Source organism: Dermochelys coriacea, chromosome 7 (genome assembly GCF_009764565.3).
Source record: "Dermochelys coriacea isolate rDerCor1 chromosome 7, rDerCor1.pri.v4, whole genome shotgun sequence".
In the NCBI taxonomy this organism is placed as follows: domain Eukaryota; kingdom Metazoa; phylum Chordata; order Testudines; family Dermochelyidae; genus Dermochelys; species Dermochelys coriacea.
Window position 1 is genome coordinate 18974913 of NC_050074.1, and position 21241 is coordinate 18996153.

At 41.6% G+C, this 21241-nt stretch overlaps 1 pseudogene; it reads left to right on the forward strand.

The window, feature by feature from the left end:
- Window positions 1-597: 597 nt before the first annotated feature.
- Window positions 598-21241, forward strand: part of LOC119858280 — a 33268-nt pseudogene continuing 12624 nt past the window's right edge.

Below are 21241 nucleotides of genomic sequence, written 5' to 3' on the forward strand. Positions count from 1 at the left end.
TTTGAGCATTTGCGTGGGGACACACACAATCGACTGTATAAAAACGCTTTCTACAAACTGACTTCTATAAATCTGACCTAATTTCGTAGCGTAGGCAAGGCCAAAGGCCATATTAAACCATCATGTACATCTTTCAGTTTTTCTTGCCTTTTCTTTGCTGTAAACCAAGGTGTTGGGGTAGATAGTATCGTTCCGTTTTCTGAATCATTCCTGTTCGTTTAGTGTATAATAGCACATAAACAGCATGTACAGTGTCACAGTTCAGCGCAGTAAAGCAAGCCTAATTTCACCAAGCTCAAGATTACGGGTGCCAGGAATGAACAGGGGTGCCCGCAAGAGAATGTTAATCATAAAGGAGAATGCTTCTGTTCGCCTGTCAGTAGTTGGCAATCGGTGGTGCTGGGAGAGGGAAAAAGTAATGAGTTTAATCTGCGGGGAGGGGGGGGGGGTGTAAAAGCAGCTGCTGCGGCCCCTTGGCCCTATCCCGCTCCTTGCTGTAACTTGAGAGGCTACAAATAACTGTCAGCAGGTGGCGCCCTTAGCTCAACAGCCTGGGCTCCGGCTATTTATATCCCATGATTAGAGGGCAGGGGCTCAGCTTTTCCAGCCACTTCGAAGGGGGGGGGGGGTAAGAGAGGAAAACGCCACCCCAGCCTCGCTGTGTCCCTTCTGTCGCCATATTCTCCATGCAGATCTCCAGCAAGCGGCACCCCGGCTCAGGGCAGCACGCAACCTCCACACCCCCTAAAATATCCAGGCTCTAGCAAGGGGGGCGCCTTCTAGGAGCTGCAGGGCAAGATGGCTAACGTGTCCTATCACATCTCTAACCTCCTGGAGAAGATGACATCCACTGACAAAGATTTTAGGTAGGATCCCAGCGGCTGTTTGAGATTAGTTTGGGGGAGATCTTGTTAATCGCACCACCCTAGTTGGGGGTAGGAAGGTGCGTATGTGCAAACCCGTACAAGGGAGAGAGCTTGTGGACTGCTGCTAGTTCAACCCTCCTAGAGTAGAGAGGGGTTGTTTTATTAATTGCAGCTAGTACAAAACCCGGGAAAAGAGGAGGTGTCAATTGCAAAATTCCTTAAGGGTCAGCTGCAATCAGTGCAACCTCCCCGCCCCCCAAAGGGTGAGGAATCTGCTGCATGTTTTGGGATTGATTAGTAAACACATGAATGCCCAAACTAAGGGCTCCATTGTTGGTGATGGGGAAACAAGCTAAGTTTTGGGGGGTTTTTAAAGTTTATTTTACAAGTGGTTAGAGATTTTGCTCTCATTTTATAGAACTCTCCACCCTCACCCCCTATCCCCGAACTGGGGCCTGAGAGGCACTGGACAGCAGCAGCTAGGGGGAAAAAAATCCTAATCAGCTGCTATTATCTGGGAAAATATCTGCTGTGTGTTCTGTGCTGTTCAAGAAAAATAAAAAGGCACATGAGGTCTTCTTTTAAAAGTAGTTGGATGGTGGTGTTCCCTCATCGCTGGTTTATTTGTATGTGTTTGGAGGGGAGTGAACAAACCCACTTGGAGTTCAAATAAAGTAATAGTGTAGGACGGTGAATCATCAGTCATAAGCCACAAAAGTGAAGGGGAAAGTTGATATGGAGTAACACATATAGCTTTTATTGGCCTGAATAAATGATTAAGTAAAAGGGTAAGATATCCTAACCTGTTAAAGAGGAGGAATTAGGGTCACTATTATTAGTTAGGGGCCCAAATATAGATTTTTTTTTTTTGTTAAAAACAGAATTTATTATTATTTTTTTTTTTTTAAATATGCATCTACAACTTAAACATTGCAGCATTGTGCTAGAGAACCCTCAGTGAAGCTGACTAGAAGGAAACGTGCAATTGTCTCTTTTAATTGTCCAAAAAGAGAGAAATACCTAAACTGAACAAATAGTTTAATAATGAGATAAGCAAATTAAAACAACTTCTATTTTAATAATCTCAGGGCCAAAACTATGCCGTAAGTGACTTCTGTTGGCATCAGTGGGATTTGTTCTAGAGTATCAAAGAGCAGATCTTAAAATAGAATGTGATCCTAAAATATTATTAGTAGCTTATTCAGATTTTTAAAATGATTTTATTTTAGTTAAACGTACTTTAAATTAAGTAGTAATTGACCTGTGTATGTCTCATTTTATCATCCATTCATGCAGTTGGATTTGAAATACCTCTTTAAGGAGTACTTTAATTTATTGGTCTTGGTTTTTGTCATGTTTTATGTGCAGCATTTTGCCTTTGAAAAGTGTTTTATGAAACTGCAGTAAAGTTTAGCACATGTACCCAAAGATATGGATACAGTATTACAGGTATTCGCTGTGCTCAAATCCTTTATTTTTAAACTATATTGGCATGTTGAGGAAATATTTTGTTTCTACTAAAATACTTTTCTAAATGGACCAAGATGCTCTACTGCTTTATTCTTTTTGGGTATATATGTTTCTGGAAAGGCAAATAAACCTTGTTAGACTTTGGAGTCAGTGGTATTCAAGGTGTTCTATAAATAAATGTAATAGGTGTGTTTTTAAAAAATGTGCTGATTTGCTATGAAAGATTTTACTCTGTTGCAATTCTGCCAACTGTACCCCTGCCCCCAGCCAGGATGGGTAATGTTTATGCCAGATAGGAAGTTTGAGGTACTTTATAAGAGGTTTTTTTTTTTTTAATTTTATTTATATCAATATAACTTCTGGAAGACATGTCTATGTTTTTTGATAAAAATACTTTTTCTTTTTTTTCCCCAATGAAGCTGATGATAGAGCAGCTTCATTACCTTTTATTCAGGATCTTTACATGTGCTGTCAGCTTTGGTGCAGACTTCCAATTTAAAATGGAGCTAAATAGTCCTTGCTTAATCAAAAATAAGTCAAATACTGTTTAATTGTAGATCAGTAATTCCTTTAATTCTCTCATCTTCAATTTCTGGCTGGTGATCTAAGAGTCTCTTATCCAGATGTAGTTATTTTGCTACTCAAGCACAGGCTTACACACCAAAGACATGGCAAAACTATTGCAGTAGCATTTTAAATGCTGAACATGCTGATCGGAAGCTTGATTTTTAAAATATAGCTTAAGCCGCTTGTGAAATGACAGGGAGTTATTTCCATTTAGTCCCCTTTTGGATATTTATCCATGTTATAAAATTACACTCACTAATAGGGAGCTGCAATTCTAAGAATTTTCTGAACCTGGAAGCCAAATATTTGGTATTATTCGTGAAAAGATGTGCATCTGAAAGTCATCCATCTAGCTGAATGTTAGTTTTGTTAAACAAATCTAAATAAATAGTGGCAATAAGGAATAAAGTCATCACAAATGGCTGCTTCTCACACGTGGGATATGAGAAGGATCAGTATTGGGAACTGTGATGTATATATTTATGATTTGGGGTACAGGTAGCCTGGAAAAATGTCTCTTTTGCACTAGTGCAGCTTCACTTGTGCGAGCAACAGTAGAAGCTGTAGCTTAGGTAACGTGCCTTGTATCTCATAACCCGGGATGGTAAAAGAGCCTACATCCTGACTAGAATACAGCTTTCAATATTAGTAGCATTGGTGGGGCTACATTGGTGCAGAAAAATACATTTTTCCAGTATAGAAAAGGCCTCTAAGAAGGAAGTAAACAAGAGAGGAGGTTAAATTTTTTGATGATATAACCATTCAGATTTTTGAAGAATACAAGAAACTTCAGAAGGAAATAAATAAATTGAGTGACTAGACTGAACAATAGAAGTTGAAATATAGCCTAGATCAGTATTTCTCAGTGACTGGCCCATGCAGCACCAGTCCCTGAGATCTCCCTGACACATTTTAGGAAGGCAGCAAGCTGGTCCCTGGTATCAAAAAGGTTGAGAAACACTAGCTTAGATAACTTTAAAGTGCACTTCTAGTCTGAGGACTATTTTCCACTGAATGCATCCGATGAAGTGAGCTGTAGCTCACGAAAGCTTATGCTCTAATAAATTTGTTAGTCTCTAAGGTGCCACAAGTACTCATTTTCTTTTTGCGGATACAGACTAACACGGCTGCTACTCTGAATTCTAGTCTAAGGAGTGATTATGTAAAAGTGGCACTTTCTTTCTCAACGGATTTTCTCTCTGTGTAATCAGCATACAATCTGCTTGTTTGAGTGATTTAAAATAAGTTTTTCTCCAACTTTGCAAGAGAGTGAGCTAGCTTTTATTTTGTCTCATGCATTATCAACAGAATTGTTAGCAAAGGTACAGTTGTTGGACCATATTCTGCCCTCAGTTTTATAATTGTGCCTCAGTGTAACTGAAGGCAGAATCTGGCTGTCAGAAGTTTTATTACTAGTAATGATGAGTAAGCTAGAAAGAAAAGGAGTACTTGTGGCACCTTAGAGACTAACAAATTTATTTAAGCTAGAAAGCTATCTGTATTTTCAGATCCCAAGCTGATTTTTGCAGGACTGGCAATTAGAAAACACATTTTGTTCTAGTAACCTGAGACCATTCCATCTGGAATCATTGAGACAAAGTACATGTGGAATGCCACAATACCATTTTTATAGAGTCATGTTTCAGAGTAGATTTGAGGGGAGAGAATAACTTAAAATTATCCTGTGTCTTGTCTCACTGAGTTATGAACTAGCTGAATTCTTTGCCACCAATTTCTTCTGCCTGAGTTCCCCCACTTGCCCAAAGGGGAGATGGAGGAACTACTTTCTTAACTAATTCACAGAAGGGTTGTGAGGATTGATTAGTTAGTGTTTAAGTGCTTTCCATATTCGTGCCATGTGAATACTAAATTTTATCCTCTGCACTGATCTCTCTGAAATGTATCTGTGTTTACATACCAGTCAACCTATTGTTGATATTCCTTGTTTCAGATTTATGGCCACCAATGACCTGATGATGGAACTGCAGAAAGATTCCATAAAGCTGGATGAAGACAGTGAGAAGAAAGTTGTGAAAATGCTTTTAAAATTGCTTGAGGACAAAAATGGGGAGGTGCAGAACTTGGCTGTCAAGTGGTAAGAGCCTTGGTATGGGGTAACATACATACTAGCAGCAATGAAACTGTCAAATAATCCAGAAAATTCTTTAGACTAGAGCCCTTGGTATACAGTGTCTTATAGCTTCCTTTCTGAGTAGCAGCCGTGTTAGTCTGTATTCGCAAAAAGAAAAGGAGTACTTGTGGCATCTTAGAGACTAACAAATTTATTTGAGCATAAGCTTTTGTGAGCTATAGCTCACTTCATCGGATGCATTCAGTGGAAAATACAGTGGGGAGATTTATATACATGGAGAACATGAAACAATGGGTGTTACCATACACACTGTAACGAGAGTGATCACTTAAGGTGAGCTATTACCAGCAGGAGAGTGGGGGGGGAACATTTGTAGTGATAATCAAGGTGGGCCATTTCCAGCAGTTGACAAAAACGTCTGAGGAACAGTGTGGGATGGAGGGGGGAAATAAACATGGGGACCTTAAGTGATCACTCTCGTTACAGTGTGTATGGTAACACCCATTGTTTCATGTTCTCTATGTATATAAATCTCCCCACTGTATTTTCCACTGAATGCATCTGATAAAGTGAGCTGTAGTTCACGAAAGCTTATGCTCAAATAAATTTGTTTGTCTCTAAGGTGCCACAAGTACTCCTTTTCTATTTATGGGGAAATAGTTTTACTTTGTGTAATGACCAATCCACTCCCAGTCTCTATTCAAGCCTAAGTTAATTGTATCCAGTTTGCAAATTAATTCCAATTCAGCAGTCTCTCGTTGGAGTCTGTTTTTTGAAGTTTTTTGTTGAAGGATAGCCACTCTCAGGTCTGTAATTGAGTGACCAAAGAAATTGAAGCGTTCTCCAACTGGTTTTTGAATGTTATAATTCTTGACGTCTGATTTGTGTCCATTCATTCTTTTACGTAGAGACTGTCCAGTTTGGCCAATGTACATGGCAGAGGGGCATTGCTGGCACATGATGGCATATATCACATTGGTAGATGCGCAGGTGAACGAGCCTTTGATAGTGTGGCTGATGTGATTAGGCCCCATGATGATGTCCCCTGAATAGATATGTGGACCCAGGTGGCAATGGGCTTTGTTGCAAAGATAGGTTCCTGGGTTAGTGGTTCTGTTGTGTGGCGTGTGGTTGCTGGTGAGTATTTGCAAGGGCTGGCCTGTCTCCCAAGATCTGTGATAGTGATGGGTCATCCTTCAGGATAGGTTGTAGATTGAATCTTCCGTATGAATACTTTGTCTGATACAAGGCAGCGACAGTCTCTAGTTATGGCGAGAGATGTGTGGAAAGGGGTGAATTGTATGGACGAATGTAAATAGTTTTGTAGGAACTGTAGATGAAACTATCGAAAGGCTTATATTGTAGATTTTTGTCATATCTAAACTTGCATCCTTAAAATTTTATTTCTTCAGAGAGGGGTCCAGATCAAAAACAAAGTTTGCGAATGATACCAAGCTTGGAGGGGTTGCAAGTGCTTTGGAGGATAGGATTAAAATGACTTCCTAGGAAGGAGTACTGTAGAAAGGGTAGTCTGGGGGGTCACAGTGGATCACAAGCTAAATATGAGTCAACAGTGTAACACTGTTGCAAAAAAAGAAAACATTCTGGGACGTATTGGTATAGGGGTTCTCAAACTGGGGTTTGGGACGCCTCGGGGGGGGTGAGGTTATTACATGGGCGGGTCGCGATCTGTCAGCCTCTACCCCAAACTCCACTTTGCCTCCGCTTTATAATGGTGGTAAATAAATTAAAAACACTTTTAAATATAAGTTGGGGTTGCACTCAGAGGCTTGCTACATGAAAGGGGTCACCAGTACAAAAGTTTGAGAACTACTGTATTAGCAGGGGTGTTGTAAGCAAGACACAAAGTAATTCTTCCACTCTACTCTGCACTGATTAGGTCTCAATTGGTATTGTGTCCAATTCTGGGTGACACATTTCAGGAAAGATGTAGACAAATTGGAGAAAGTCCATAGAAGAGCAACAAAAATGATTAAAGGTCTAGAAAGCATGACCTATGAAGGACAATTGAAAAATTGGGTTTATTTAGTCTGGGGAAGAGAAGACTGATGGGGAACATAAGAATTTTCAAGTACGTAAAAGGTTGCTAACCTGGAGGAGGGAGAAGAATTGTTCTCGTTTATCTCTGAGGATAGGACAAGAAGCAATGGTCTTAAACTGTAGCAAGGGCGGTTCAGGTTGGACATCAGGTTCCACCATTGGTCTTGTTCTTACAGGGTAGTTAAGCCCAATAAATTACTTAAGGAGGTTGTGGAATCTCTGTCATTGGAGATTTTAAAGAGCAGGTTAGACAAACACTTGTCAGGGATGGTCTAGATCAGTGATTCTCAACCAGGGGTACGTGTATCCCTGCAGGTATGCAGAGGTCTTCCAGGGAGTACATCAGATCATCTAGATATTTGTCTAGGCCACATAAAAAGGACTAGCACAGTCAGTTCAAACTAAAATTTTATTCAGATAATGACTTGTTTATACTTTTCTGTATACTATATCAGCAGGTCTCGACTGTGGGCAAGTTCATTTTAATGGGGTTGCCAGTGTTAGACTCGCTAGTGCCCAGGGCAGAAAGCCAAAGCCTGAGCCCTGCCATGCGGGGCTGAAGCTGAAGCCCAAGTTTTTAAGTGAGGTGAAACTTGGGGTATGCAAGACAGATCAGATTCCTGAAAGGGATACAGTAGTCTGGAAAGGTTGAGAGCCGGTGGTCTAGATCATACTTAGTCCTGCCTTGAGTACAGGGGACTGAACTAGAAGACCGCTCAAGGTCCTTTCCAGTCCTACGATTCTAGGATTCTGTGGTCAGTATCTTTAACAAGAGATTCCTTGGGATGCTGACAGTCTGGTTAGGCCCAACATCTGATCTGTGTGGCCTATACAGGGCACGGGACTGGGATTCAGGAGACCTCTCGTCTCTTCCTGGATAGTCCCTGAGCTTTTTGTTTGATCCAGGCAAATCATGTAATTTCTGTATCTCGGTTTCCCTATATGTAAAATAGGGATAACCAGTAGTTTGCGATTCATGGACAAAAAGCGCTTACATTAGTGCTTATATTACTTTTCAAACTTTTGTACTTCAGAAGAATCATTTGGATTCTAAGTATCTATTTTTGCCTCCATCACTGAATTAAAAAAAAAAAAAGTTCCTACCAAAAAACAAGTTACATGTGACCTCACAATGTTAACTTAACAAATACTTTATTCCGTCAGCAGTCCATGCCCCACTCTGTCATGGTTCTGATGCATCAAAAGGAAATAAATGTAGGTTCATACAGATTCTGCACAATTAGCATCACAACAAGGAAAAATACAAGGTTTTCCAAATAGACAAGGATAAAACACTGTAGGTAAAGATACTTTTTGTTTTTAGGCTTTCAGAGGATTTTATCAGCTATGGACAGTCATAAATATTGTAACAAAATACATAACGGTGACCCTTTCTAATATAAACATTCTTAATAGTCAAATTGTTTACATGATGAATTCTTAATTTAAGGGTCCCATTCAGTTGCCTTTGAAATCAAAGTTGTTGTTTTGCTTCATTGGGAACTAGATCTGGCTCACTTTTGTATCTGAATAAACTTTAGTAAGATTGGGATATGTTGATGGAGCTACATGGTGCTGCGCAGGGGGGTCGGGTCGGCGGAAGAACATTGGCGACTCTTTCTTTATGAGCTAGATACACAACGGCTTTGATAAGAGTCCTAATTAACACGCAGTCATACAGTTTTACCATCATACATGCAAGATATAAACCTAAAATTCCAGTCACCCGTTCATGTGAAGCATTAGTATTCTTGAAAACTGAGTTTGTCTACGAGTATTATCAACAGTAGCAAAAAGTGTGGCAAAGTAATCCTCTTTTCTCTCACCATGTGCACGTGGTTATGTTTGTAGCCATTGAGAGAATACTATTGCTGAGTGTTAAATCTCTGGGGGCTGGTCATCTATGTATTTTTACCTTGGAATAACATCTTGGCAGCGTTTCTTCTTTAGAACCCTGTTGAGCAAGATGGCTGGACTGCACATCAACCTTCCCTCCCCCGGCCAGCTGCTAAATTCTGATAAGTTTTGCATATGGAAAGCGCAAGGTATGTATTACTCAGATTGGATGCCTGACCTTTATAATAGAGGAAGAGAACAAGTCTAGTCTCTGTATGGAAGATGGCAAGCACAAACAAGCACAGTGACCCCCTCTAACATTCATCTGAACTGGAATTCAAAATGGCAGCTGCTGTTCCTGCATCAGACTGGAGACTCCTTCACTTTAAAGATGCATGCACAGAACAGTATGACATCTTTCATATACTACACATTTCTTAATCGATAAACAGGTTACACAAAGGGGCATGTTGTGGATTAAGTCCCCATATTATGATGTGGCAGGGCCAGCCCACAGGAAATAGTAGAAAATAGTTGGAGAACCTGATAGTTTAGCTTGTATTCAGGCCAAACTCCCATTGAAGTCCTTCCCCAAATAAGCCTGCAGAATCTGGCTCATGGTGTTTCTGTAAACAGATGCTCAGTTCTGTGAGGTTACTTTTCCAGTGAGACCTGTGGAAGGCAAAAGAATGGCCTTGCAATTAAGGCACAGGACTAGGGGGTTCTGTTACTGATGCTGCTGCTGACTTGTGTGAGCTTGAGCAAATCACTTAGCTATAAGAAGTACAATGTATTATTACTATTGAGTTGCGCTAAACATGTGAATGTTCATTTCAATAAAAAATTGAATTTTCTTTGTCTGTTTGCATTCCTTGGTGTTTGTATTTTCCGAATGTTCTCTAAACCAAATTTGTTAGTGGAATGTTTGTGGAAACAACTAATTGTCATGACATAGTATAAAATATTCATGGAAGATAATTTTTGAATTCAGAAACTTGAAATCTGATTTGAAGAGTTATCTTCATCTGATTAGAGAACTGAGACGTTACCATGTTGTCTAATCAAAACTAACTAACACAGCTCAAACTTTGAATATAAAATTTTGCAACTAACTGCTCGTAACACCTTACTGGCAGTTATTGCACATGTAATTTTGAATAATGGATTCATTAGAGACAATCCATGTTGTTACTGACATAAGAGAGGAAATGAATACTAATTTGGTTAATCACTCTTGTTCTTACACTGTACAGAGGCAGAGTTCTCAGTCCGCATAGCATGGGGCAATAGGAGGTAAATTACGCATGGAAATGTTAATGTTATTTTTAGACTGGTCAGTTTTGGCACCTTTTAAAACGTGACTATAGATTTTTGGTGTTAAAGAACTAACATGGCTGCCTTGTCATAATTCAGTCTATTAGCTATTAACTGCACATTCAATTAAGAAAATCTTATTTGGTAAAAATAATTTGCCCTCCCCCTCCATATTTCCAATAGACTAATGATGTTCTCCACTATGGATCTGATGATGACTTTAATGGGTCTTTAGTGATTTAGTTGGTGTTGGTCTTGCTTTGAGCAGGGGTTGGACTAAATGACCTCTTTCTCTTCCAGTCCTAATTTTTTATGATTCCATTGACTTTAGCGGGCTTTGGATCAGACCCTCTCTGATGTGCTAACTAGCTAGGAATACGAAGTATGATGAATAGATTTCTGACAGACCATCTGACATCAGTTTTGGATTTTAACATGTTTCAGTAATGATGGCCGTGTTTGCGACATTAGATCTGGTGCCCCCTTTATCTTAAAGAAATCTGAAGGACTACATCTGAAATCCACACCAACCAGATCATCCTTCCTTTTGAATGAAGTGTGGTTTCTAGAGAATGGTTTTCTTCACATTTGTCTGTCTTCTTTTTTCTTCTGTAGTTTGGGCCCTTTGGTCAGCAAAGTGAAAGAATATCAGGTAGAAACTGTGGACTCTCTGTGTACAAACATGTTATCAGACAAGGAACAATTCGGGATATCTCCAGCATTGGTCTGAAAACAGTCATCTCAGAGTTGCCTCCAGCGTCTACTGGTAAATTCTTCTCTGAAATATGGTAAAATCTACTACAGCCTTTAGGAAGCAGAGTTCAGAACCTGGAGTTTTATGGGATTCCTCTCCCCCTGCCCAGTGCTGTTAGTAATGGTGGGCACAGAGGTAATTACAATGTAATGAATAAAGAGTTGAAGATGGTAATAAAATTGATTAAAGACAGGACTTGAAACAAACCCTAAATCTGATCACACCACAAAATGTGGGTGCTTGAATGTGAACCTTCATCTTCTAAGTTTGCAACTGACCCCTATCTGCAGAATAGTCCGAAATCGTAAACCCTGGATTCATGTTGTTGCTTGGGACCATCACTGAGAGAGTCTATACTAAAGTCTACATCAGGCTGCTCATGTCTGGTTCCCACAAATAGTGAATGTGATTTCTTCTGGATCTTAGCATTCGCTGATACATTCGCTACCCCATGTACAGTCTGTTTCACTACCTGTCTTTTTTACTATTGACAGCCTCTCCAGGCTGCCTCTTTTGCCCAGTTTCTATAGCCATGGGACAAAAAACCATATTGAGCTGGATTTCCAGTAAACACAATAGTAGTTCTTCATATATATCTCTTTAAGTGCACAGAGATTTGTGCTGTCTCTTCAGCAGTCTCTGTGCTTTGATGCCATCTCTCATGCATCTGACAACTCCCCCCCACCCCCTGCATAGCAGGAGCCAAGGCAGCATTGCTGTCTTTGAGCTGGCAGTTGTACTCGATAGAATTATTTTTCATGCAGATGGCTTTCAGGCTCTGGTTACAAACTCTGCTAAATTTTAAATACTTGAGAGCCATCGTTTTGGAGACCTTTCATTGGTATACGTCACACAAACTGAAATAGTCCTATTGTAGTAACTGGGAATAGATCACCTGAGACTTCTTCCCAAGAGTTGGGCCCAGTACTCCATTTGCGGGGACAGAAGAGGAGGAGGGAGACTTCACCTCTGACCCCACTGACATTGGTGCTCTGGTGTCTGATTGGGGTGGGGAGGTGATTGGGGCTGGAAAAAGTGGATCCAGGAAGCAGGTCTTCCTGCAGCATGCTCCTCTCTAAACATACCCTCTCCATGCAGAAGTTAATGATGTTCCTAGCAGCATTTACTTTTGTTCTGGGCCTGCACCCACCTCAGAGAGGTCATGGTATTTCCTGGGCAGAGGAACCAATGGGAGCATTGCTTTTCAGGCAGCCATGTTACTAGGAGATGGAGGAGCCCAGGCATCACCAGAGAGAAGCCCTTTTCCAACATCCCAGTCTCTTTCCTCCTTTCCCACAAAGGTAGCATTAGTTGACCATTCCACTCCCTTAATCTTCCTCTGGTGGTGATTTTTGACTGGGAGAGACCATTATAGCCAATAGCAACTTAGCCACCTGCTGTGGACGAGTCCACATGTATGCTGCTGTGCATTATAACCTCTGAATATCAAGGAGGAAAAAGTGATTTTGAAAACAAAAAGTTGACCAAAGGTCATCTCTGTTCTTAGGGTCCACAATGACAGCCAATGTGTGCAAAAAGATCACGGCCCAGTTAACTGGAGCCATTGGGAAACAAGAGGATGTATCTGTGCAGTTGGAGGCTCTTGACATCCTATCTGATATGTTGAGCAGGTATGAAAGTATTTCCTCCAAGCAGCTGTGTATGGCGGGAGGCTGCACAGTGTGTTTGCTTGTGATTTTTGTGTTCCTTGGAGGACTAAAATATTAAAGGATTGGGATTGGTGCCAGTTGGGAAGTGGCTGAGTAGGTATTATCACCCAGCTGAGCTAAGAGAATGTACATGCGTATCTTTGTACACTTGGAAGGATACTGGTAACACTGCAGGATCATAAAGAACTTCTGGGGAGGTAGGAAGGGGAAGGGCAGAAAGAAGGAAAAATCTATTTTGGAACGTGTGATCTGGTCTCACACACTTTCTTTGGCTAGCGGTTTCTCTTATTACATAACGCAAGCATAATTCAGAATGACAGCACAGTGGGTAAACTTGTCAGCTGTAGTCAGGATTTTATCACCAAAAACACTGGGCCATGCAGACGTGTCAAAATCAAACTTGTTTCAGGGACAGGGGAAAAATGGTTCCTCCCTGTCTTAGCCAGAGCAACTTAGATTTAATCTAGAACACGCTGTTTGTTTTTGCTAGAAATGTGCTTGTCCTCATTTATGTAGCGCTTTTTTTGCATTTCAGTTATGCCAGCTAAGGAGCCTTCATGCTGAAGATCTAATTTCTTGTGTGTGTTGCCTCTGTCATTGCAGGTTAGGAGGGATGCTTTACACTTTTCATTCCTCTATCCTGAACTGCCTCCTTCCTCAGCTCACGAGCCCCAGACTGGCTGTGCGTAAGAGAGCCATCATTGCTCTAGGCTATCTGGTCTTGACGTGCAATGGGAATATCTTCTCAGAACTCATGGAGCACTTGCTAGCTGAACTGAAGAGGAATGAGTCTACTTCTACTACAAGAACATACATTCAGTGTATCGCGGGTATCAGCAGGCAGGCTGGGCACCGCACAGGTAGGTCCAATAGCTTGGAATGCTAGCTACAAAGAGACATGCACACATAATGTTTTAAAGCGGTTCCTATTTAGGTATAAAAAGAAATGTACTTATTTGTTTTTCTAGTGCACTAGTAGTTAGCACTTTGCAATTCTTTGCAGGGTTCCCACTCTGGTTCTCAGATCTCCACCCAGACCTAAGGGGAGGGCACACTGGATCTCAGTGCTTGGCTGTGCTTCTATAGGGTCTTTCATTTCAAGATCTTACAGCAGCACTTCCAAAACACTAATTAATTAATCCTCACAGCGCCCCTTTTTGGAAGCTCAGCATATTAACCTCACTTTACACATGACGAAATGGAAGCACAGAGTATTCAAGTGACTTGCCAGAGGTGCTATCCGATCTGGGATTACACCCCCAGAGTTCCTCAGACCATTAGATCATCTGTCTCCCCATAAGTCCTTTGAATGAAAATGGGGTGGTTCTTCTGTTGAAATTGTTTGGCAGGCTGTTCACAATGCATAACCAGTGAGATCCAGGTAAAGAATGCTCTGCCAGGCACTGGAACTGGCTGGCTGGTAACTAGGCTCTCACTTTACCAGTCAGCTCAAGTGGGGAGCAATTTCCCCTGCTGTTTACTTTGTCTCTTTCAGGAGAGTATCTGGAGAAGATCATCTCATTAGTTGTTCGGTACTGTAACGTGGAGGATGATGAGCTGAGGGAATACTGCTTTCAGGCCTTCGAGTCTTTTGTGAGAAGGTGTGTGCCCTCGAGTAATCTGTGCTTTATTTCTGTTTCATTGCCCTTCTCTGGGAAGTGCATGTGCAAAGGGGTCTGAGGAAAAACTAAGTTGAGTGGAATATTTTCCTAAATGCATTATTGTGGGAGAGAGAGAGACAATCTCAGTCCAGTAACAAAATCCATCCTTACAAAGTTGGGCTATTCATATATCATCTTGAATGTACGAGGTATTTTACCAAATATGTGAGAGAATAGGTTCTTGACCCAGGAGTTCACAATTATATTTATAAATGATACAGGTATCGTAAGTGGCAGTTTAATACTCACTGTGACTGAACTTCACTTACTGCCTGTTCTTGGAGAACATTTGAGTCCTTCAGATAACTGGGAAGGAGTTGGCTCAGACTTTTGATGTCTGTAGAAGGGGTGAGAGGTGAGAATGGTGCTCTTGAGAAGGGATTACTGTGCAGCAATCTTCATACACTAATTCTCGTGAGAAGGTTGGCTTTGAGGAGATGTGTTAGAGAGCTACCTACATTTTCCTCCTCTTGGGGAGAGGGTGGTGGACTGAAGTTGTGTTGGGCATTGGTTTTTTTTGTTTTAAAGGGAGAACCTCTCAGGTAGTGGAGAATGAGAGTCTGAAGCTCACTTCTTGGAGTCTCACATGGGTACATGACCCTGCTTCATGAACTATGATGAAAGGGAAATTTTACTGCTGAATGCATTTCAATAATGTGTGTATAGTTGTGTGAAACACTTTGGGATATTGTGGGATGAATTATGCTGATTGATATAAAAATTACTTCCCATTAATCTTAAGATTTGTTTTTGTCTTGCTAGGTGTCCAAAGGAAATTGGCTCTCACATCCCTAGTGTGATGGGATTGTGCCTGAAGTACATTACTTATGACCCAAATTACAACTATGACAATGAGGAGGAGGAGGAAGAAGAGGAAATGATGGAAACTGAAAATGGGGAGGATGAAGAGCAAGGTGCCTGCTTGTGAGGATGACTATGATTAGTAGAACTGTTGACATAGTATCCAAGGGGTCCAGTTCTCCCCTCCGCAGTTGCACTGTGTGGCATTACCTTCTTCCCCACGATATCTGCATTCACCCAAACTAGTGTACAGCTGCTTAGTTCTGTCAGTGGCATAATTCTAATGATTTCCAAACCTGGGACTTTACAATTGTGTCTTTCCTGATCCACGTGTCACTGGCATCTCTTGTCATGGAAGGATGGCATTTGCTAGAACAGACACCATAAACTAGCCTGGCAGAGAGCAAGACTGAAGAGCTGCCTCTGCTGTGAGTGAATGCAGGTGTCTGTCACAGCATGCCCACAGTCTGCCAGCCCTACCACTGGTGTATCTTGATTAGCTCCTGCTCTGCCGCTGTGTTTGCCCAAATTCAAAACAATTCTCCCCCCCCCCCCCCAAATGCCAGTGCTGGTTGCAGTCTGCTAAATGGTGCTCAGACTTCCGTTTCCTGCCTTTGAGTGAGGCTATTTTATATGGATACTACAAGCAGGCAGGCATCAACTCTATGGCTACACAGCAGCTGGGAGGGAACTTCCCAGCATGGATAGACAGACAATGCTACCTCTGCTTGGGTGCTAAAAATAGCAGTGTGACAGTGGTGGCAAGGCAGCAGCTCAGGCTGGCCGCTTGAGTACATGCCCAGGAGATCAGGTGGGATTGTATTCGGGTGGCTAGCCTCAGCCACCACTTGGATTGCTGCAGCCACACTGCAATTTTGAGGTGCTAGCTCAAGCAGAACTAGTGCATATCTGTCTACCTGAGCTGGGAAGCGCCCTCCCAGTTGCTTTGTAGACATTTCCTGGGGCTCTTGGACCCTCCCCTGGTGGTCTTTTATTTAGCTGGTGGACTGGTGACTTGAATGCAGCTGCGTGTCTGTATTCCTGCCTCAAGGGATTATTAGTGCTAGCAGCTCTGTCATGTGTGAAGAGGGGAACTCCTAGTAGCCATATACGGATTTGAATGCATCCTGCTGAGCACCGCATACCAAACTCGTACGCAAACAGTGCAATGTAAATAGTGAAACTAAATATAATCCTAAAAATAAAAAGACCTTGCTTCCTTCGGGCTGACCTTGGTTACAACTGACACTGCCTCTGATCCAGGTCTTTTTCGGTAGCTTCTTTTTAAAGGAGTGGGGTGAGGGATAGATTGAGTTGGGCATGTGGAGAGAATCAGTTTCATGCTCTAGGCCTAGGTCGCATCAGTTGTACACTTAATCCATTTCAGGTATTGAATGAGTTCCACAAGGTGCTAGTTCTGTTACTGCACAGGGTATCATGACTCAGAGCAGAAGCTAGAATAATTCAAATGGAAAGTAAGGCACAATTCAAATGTTTAATGGTGAGGGGAGTTAACCATTGGAACAGCATCCGAAGGGGTGTGATATCTTTTCATCGCTTGGAGTCTTTGGATTGAGATCGGATGCCTTTCTAAAAGAGCTTCTCCTGCTCATCTGCAAATCATGGGGTAAAATGCAGAAATTGTGGAGTGAAGTTCTGTGACCTTTATTATGCATCATTATGGATTGCCCTAATGGTCACTTCTGGCCTTAAAATAAATGGAACTCAGGACCTTATCCCTCCTTCAAAACACAAGACCTTACAACATAAGCTAAAGAGGACTCTCCAGTAGCTGTAGTTAACATTAGTGAGACCTTCAGGCACTAGAGGTCTATGGGATTGGATACATAGTGAATCAATTAGACATTTTATCCACCACAAGGCCGGGATGACACATATGAGCCACTATAATGCACTGGGTTCTGATGACTATCTGTGGAAATTGTCCAGAATAACCCAAATCTGATTTTTCCCAGAAAAATGTTAATTATTGGTATCTGTTTATCTCATGTTAACTTTTGAGCTCGATAGGAAGAGAAATGACACGAGAGGGAAAGTTGGGGCATGTGGTAATTCCCTACTTGTTTCTCTTGTAACTGGGTGGCTTTTCTTTCCCCCCCCCCCACTCACTGTTTCCAGAGAGTGACGATGAGTACAGCGATGACGATGACATTAGCTGGAAAGTTCGCAGATCTGTGGCTAAGTGCCTGGAAGCCATTGTCAGTACCCGGCACGACCTCCTTCAGGATTTCTACAAGACTCTGTCCCCGGTTTTGATAGGCAGATTCAAGGAAAGAGAGGAGAATGTCAAAGCCGACATCTTCTGTGCTTATATCGCTTTGCTGAAGCAAACGCTGCCCATACAAAGCTGGCTACCTGCTTCAGATGCAGGAGGCAAGGAAGAGATACCCCTCACCATGCTTCAGAACCAGGTGAGTGAGAAAGTGGTAATAGGCCAGATTAAGTTGAATAGGAGGGAAAAGAACTGGAAGAAGTGTCATCAATAAATGTGTGCAATAGCCGGGGAACATGGCTATCAAAAGGATCTTGACTCTTAGTAAAAGTAGTATAGGAAGATGGAAAGCTTTTTCCCCCCACCTGTTTGATTCTTGGATTTATAGCCACATTTTAGAAGATCTGCTGTTTTCAGGTCGTGTCCGCTCCAGATTTTCAGTAAGGTTGTAAAATTGTTGATGTCACATGGTGTGTGTCTACACACGGAACGGTTAATGTGTTTTCTACTCTACCACTGACAGAACGGTAACACAATTTTCAAGCTGTAACTGAGTTCTGGTGTGATAGTCTTGTTGTTTAGATGGGATGGCCTAACTGTGACTGCATAAAAGGGTTAGCCAGTCCTCTTACCTCTCGGGTCATTGTGTGGGAGAACATTCCAAAGTGTATTATGCCATGTGAAATATTAACAATCCTCTCTTCGTTATGCCAAAAACAGAGGCAGAATGGGATATCTGCCCAGGTTTACCCATGATGGGCTCATATTGTGCAGGATGGTAGGAGGGGACAGGCTCATAGGGTTGCACCAGGAAAAATACATCTGTTTAATGTGTGAGTCACGCACACAAGCTGTAACCATGAACATGTCACATCCTGGGTTATACCTAATATATCCCAGTTCTGTCTGTAGCATCTACTGTAGGCTACAGTTGAAATCATGCTAGCAACTGGGCTATCCTGGGTGTTGAATTCGGTTCAAGCACTGTTCCAGCTAAACTGGTTTCAGACACTGTCTGGCCAGTGCCAACAGGGTGAGACTTTTTTTAAACAATTGAGTTATCTAGAATTGTACTTAAGTATGGATGAAAGATCCACTTTACAACAGGGCAGTATCTACATTAACTATTTTTGAGAAATCTCCCTCTGGTGCAGTTCCGCAGGTGACGGTAAGAGTGAGAGTGCAAGTGGAGTTGGTGCAATGATTCAGAGCAGGTCTAGAAAACAGTGTGATCAAAATGCCAAAGCCTCATCAAGAATAGTTCTCTCACTGTTTGTTTTCTCATGAGTGGCAGTGCAATAGTGGAAGATTTCCCAATAGAAAACTAGAGTAGATGAGGTCTTGGAGGAGGGGGCAAACCCTGGTATAACCAGATTTTTAGACCAAACAATAAACAAAAAAATTCAATGTGCTGAAACAATTTTCACTGACTGCTGTGTTCTACAGTTTTGGCTCTGGCCATATAGCACCTTGAACCCCATAATGTCAGCTTCTTAACCAGTTATCAAACATTGGTTAATTTCATAGTGGTAGAGTAGGACCACAATGTTTAAATGGCTGATGCTAGTGTGCTCAGGGGACGGGTTTCCTTGACTATTGTAGACGCTTTCCTAGCACATGAGGAAAGCTCCCTATCTGGATTCGCCTTCCCCACTCCCACCCTATGATTCTCACAAAAATATCAATCCATGCCAGACAGGGAAGCCATGCTAGAACTATTGTACCAACAACCGTTTCAGCAGGATGATTAACACTAAGCTAATCATAGTGTGGCCACTCCCTTAGTGATGATCATGACTGTTGGCAGCTCACAGGAAGATAATGTGCTGGAAGAATGTTGTTAACTCTTGAAAGTGTGTACTTTTAAAATTAGCCATAGCTGTAGGCATGGTAACATGTTTGTAATTATTTGTTTGACTCCGTAGCAGCAACATAAACCAAAAGAGTGTCCTGAAGTGAACCAAGGGCCACTGAGTGGGATAATCTGTGCCAGTCATACCTGCAAACTGCTGCAAAGGGTTTTGCAGACACTCGTGTACCACCCTCATCATTGTGTAAAATCCATCGTCTGTTGTGGCAATTGCTCCAGTTAAGCAGATGTGTCCTTGTTCAGGAACTCATTGAATAAATTACTGCATAACATATCAGATTTAGACCATTAGAAGTCTCATAAATTTGGAATACAATTTATAGGTGTAGCAGAGCATTAACACTGTATCAGGCTCTGAGCATTACAGGAGCCATTAGCTAGTGTTTCATAAATCTTGTAGCTTGTGTTCTTGTAACTATGCAGGGGTACATACTTCACTGTTAATTGAACTAAATAATGTTAAAAGCAATGGCTTTTTTTAACCTATTTTTTAAATTCTGAAATATGCTAATGGGATATTGTCAACATAATTTAGCAATGTAGGAATCCCCAGACCAGGGCTCCATGTACCAAGTATCCTGTCTCTGATTAATGGTCAGTCCCCAGGTGCTTCAGAGGAAGATGAAAGAAACATGTAGTCAACTATTATGGAATAAGGTGCTTATGGGGAATGCCTTGCTAGCCCACATCAGTTAGCGGTTGTCTTTTACCCTGAAGCAGATGGATTGATATCCTTTCCAAAATGTAGTTTTCTGCCCATTTAATGTAACTGATGTAAATAAATTCTGTATTTTAAAAAAGAAAATATCAGTGGGCTAATAACTTGTACCCAGTCCTGTAATGGTTCTGTGTGGGTGGGCTTTGCTGGAGCTCTGCAGAGGTCCACTTGTTCAGATCTAATTGCAGGATAGGTCCTTAAATTACTTTCAGGTTTAATATCTAACTTTTTTAACCTACTTTTCATCTGTTTCTTTAATTTTGCCCTTGTTCAACTCAGACAGTTGAAACTTGAGTGGTCAGTTTCACTTCCTTCTCCTTGTTAGAGAAGCATCCAAACTGATCACTAAGCACTGCTGCTGTGTTTTGAGGTGTGGCACTAGAGGAGCAACTTTGCCTTAAAATATTTTCATAGAATTAAAAAAAAAACAAAAAACAACTTAAAATATATGAATAGAAGAGTTTAAATAGCTACCCTATCACTCCACCCGCCCCCTCTCAGCCCCTAATTTACGCTCCAGAGTCTCCCTTTAATAAACCATTGAATGTATTCATTCTGACTTGCTCCTCTCTTCTCACCCTGAATTATTAATGTGTGTAGCTAAGCTGGGGTAAACTGCTTTGCTAGCATAGCTCTGGTCAAAAAGGCCATGGTTACCTATGAGACTGCTTTCCCCCCCCCCCCCCCTTCCTGTCTTGCTTTCTAAAACTGCAGGTTCCAAACATAATCAAGGCCTTGCACAAGCAGCTCAGGAGAAAAGCATCAAATCAAGGCAAGGGTGCTTCAGTCTCCTTACAGAATTGGCCAATGTTCTTCCTGGCTGCCTGGCAGATCACGTCCCTGCGTTAATGCCTGGTAAAACTGGTTTGTGGCTGGGAAGTGGTAGGGAGCGGTTGTCGCAGTTTAAAGTTTCCACTTTTTGGTGCTATAAGGCTTCTAAACGATGCGTGTTGTCTCTAAAAAGGCACAGGGTCTGTTCCTGCTGCCACTGAAATCAATTGACTTTGAGCTCAGGATTGGGGTCATAGTGGTGACATTTTCTATTTCTCTCTCAATCTCATAGAACATTTTAAATGTTTTTTTGGGGGAGGGTTTTATCTGCAGGCCCACAAGTTTTTTCACCTAACTTTCCTTCCTTGTAATTAGGGAAAGATGCACATCCAAGAATGTTGAAATACTCATAACACTGAGGCCCTCCAAGACCTTGGTTTGTCCTTACTGTAAATGTGTGGGGGAAACTGCCTTTTCAATATCCCCTGGCCTCTGAGCATCCCATGACCTTCAATTCCTATATGTTTACAATAACAACAGAAAATATGAACAATAAA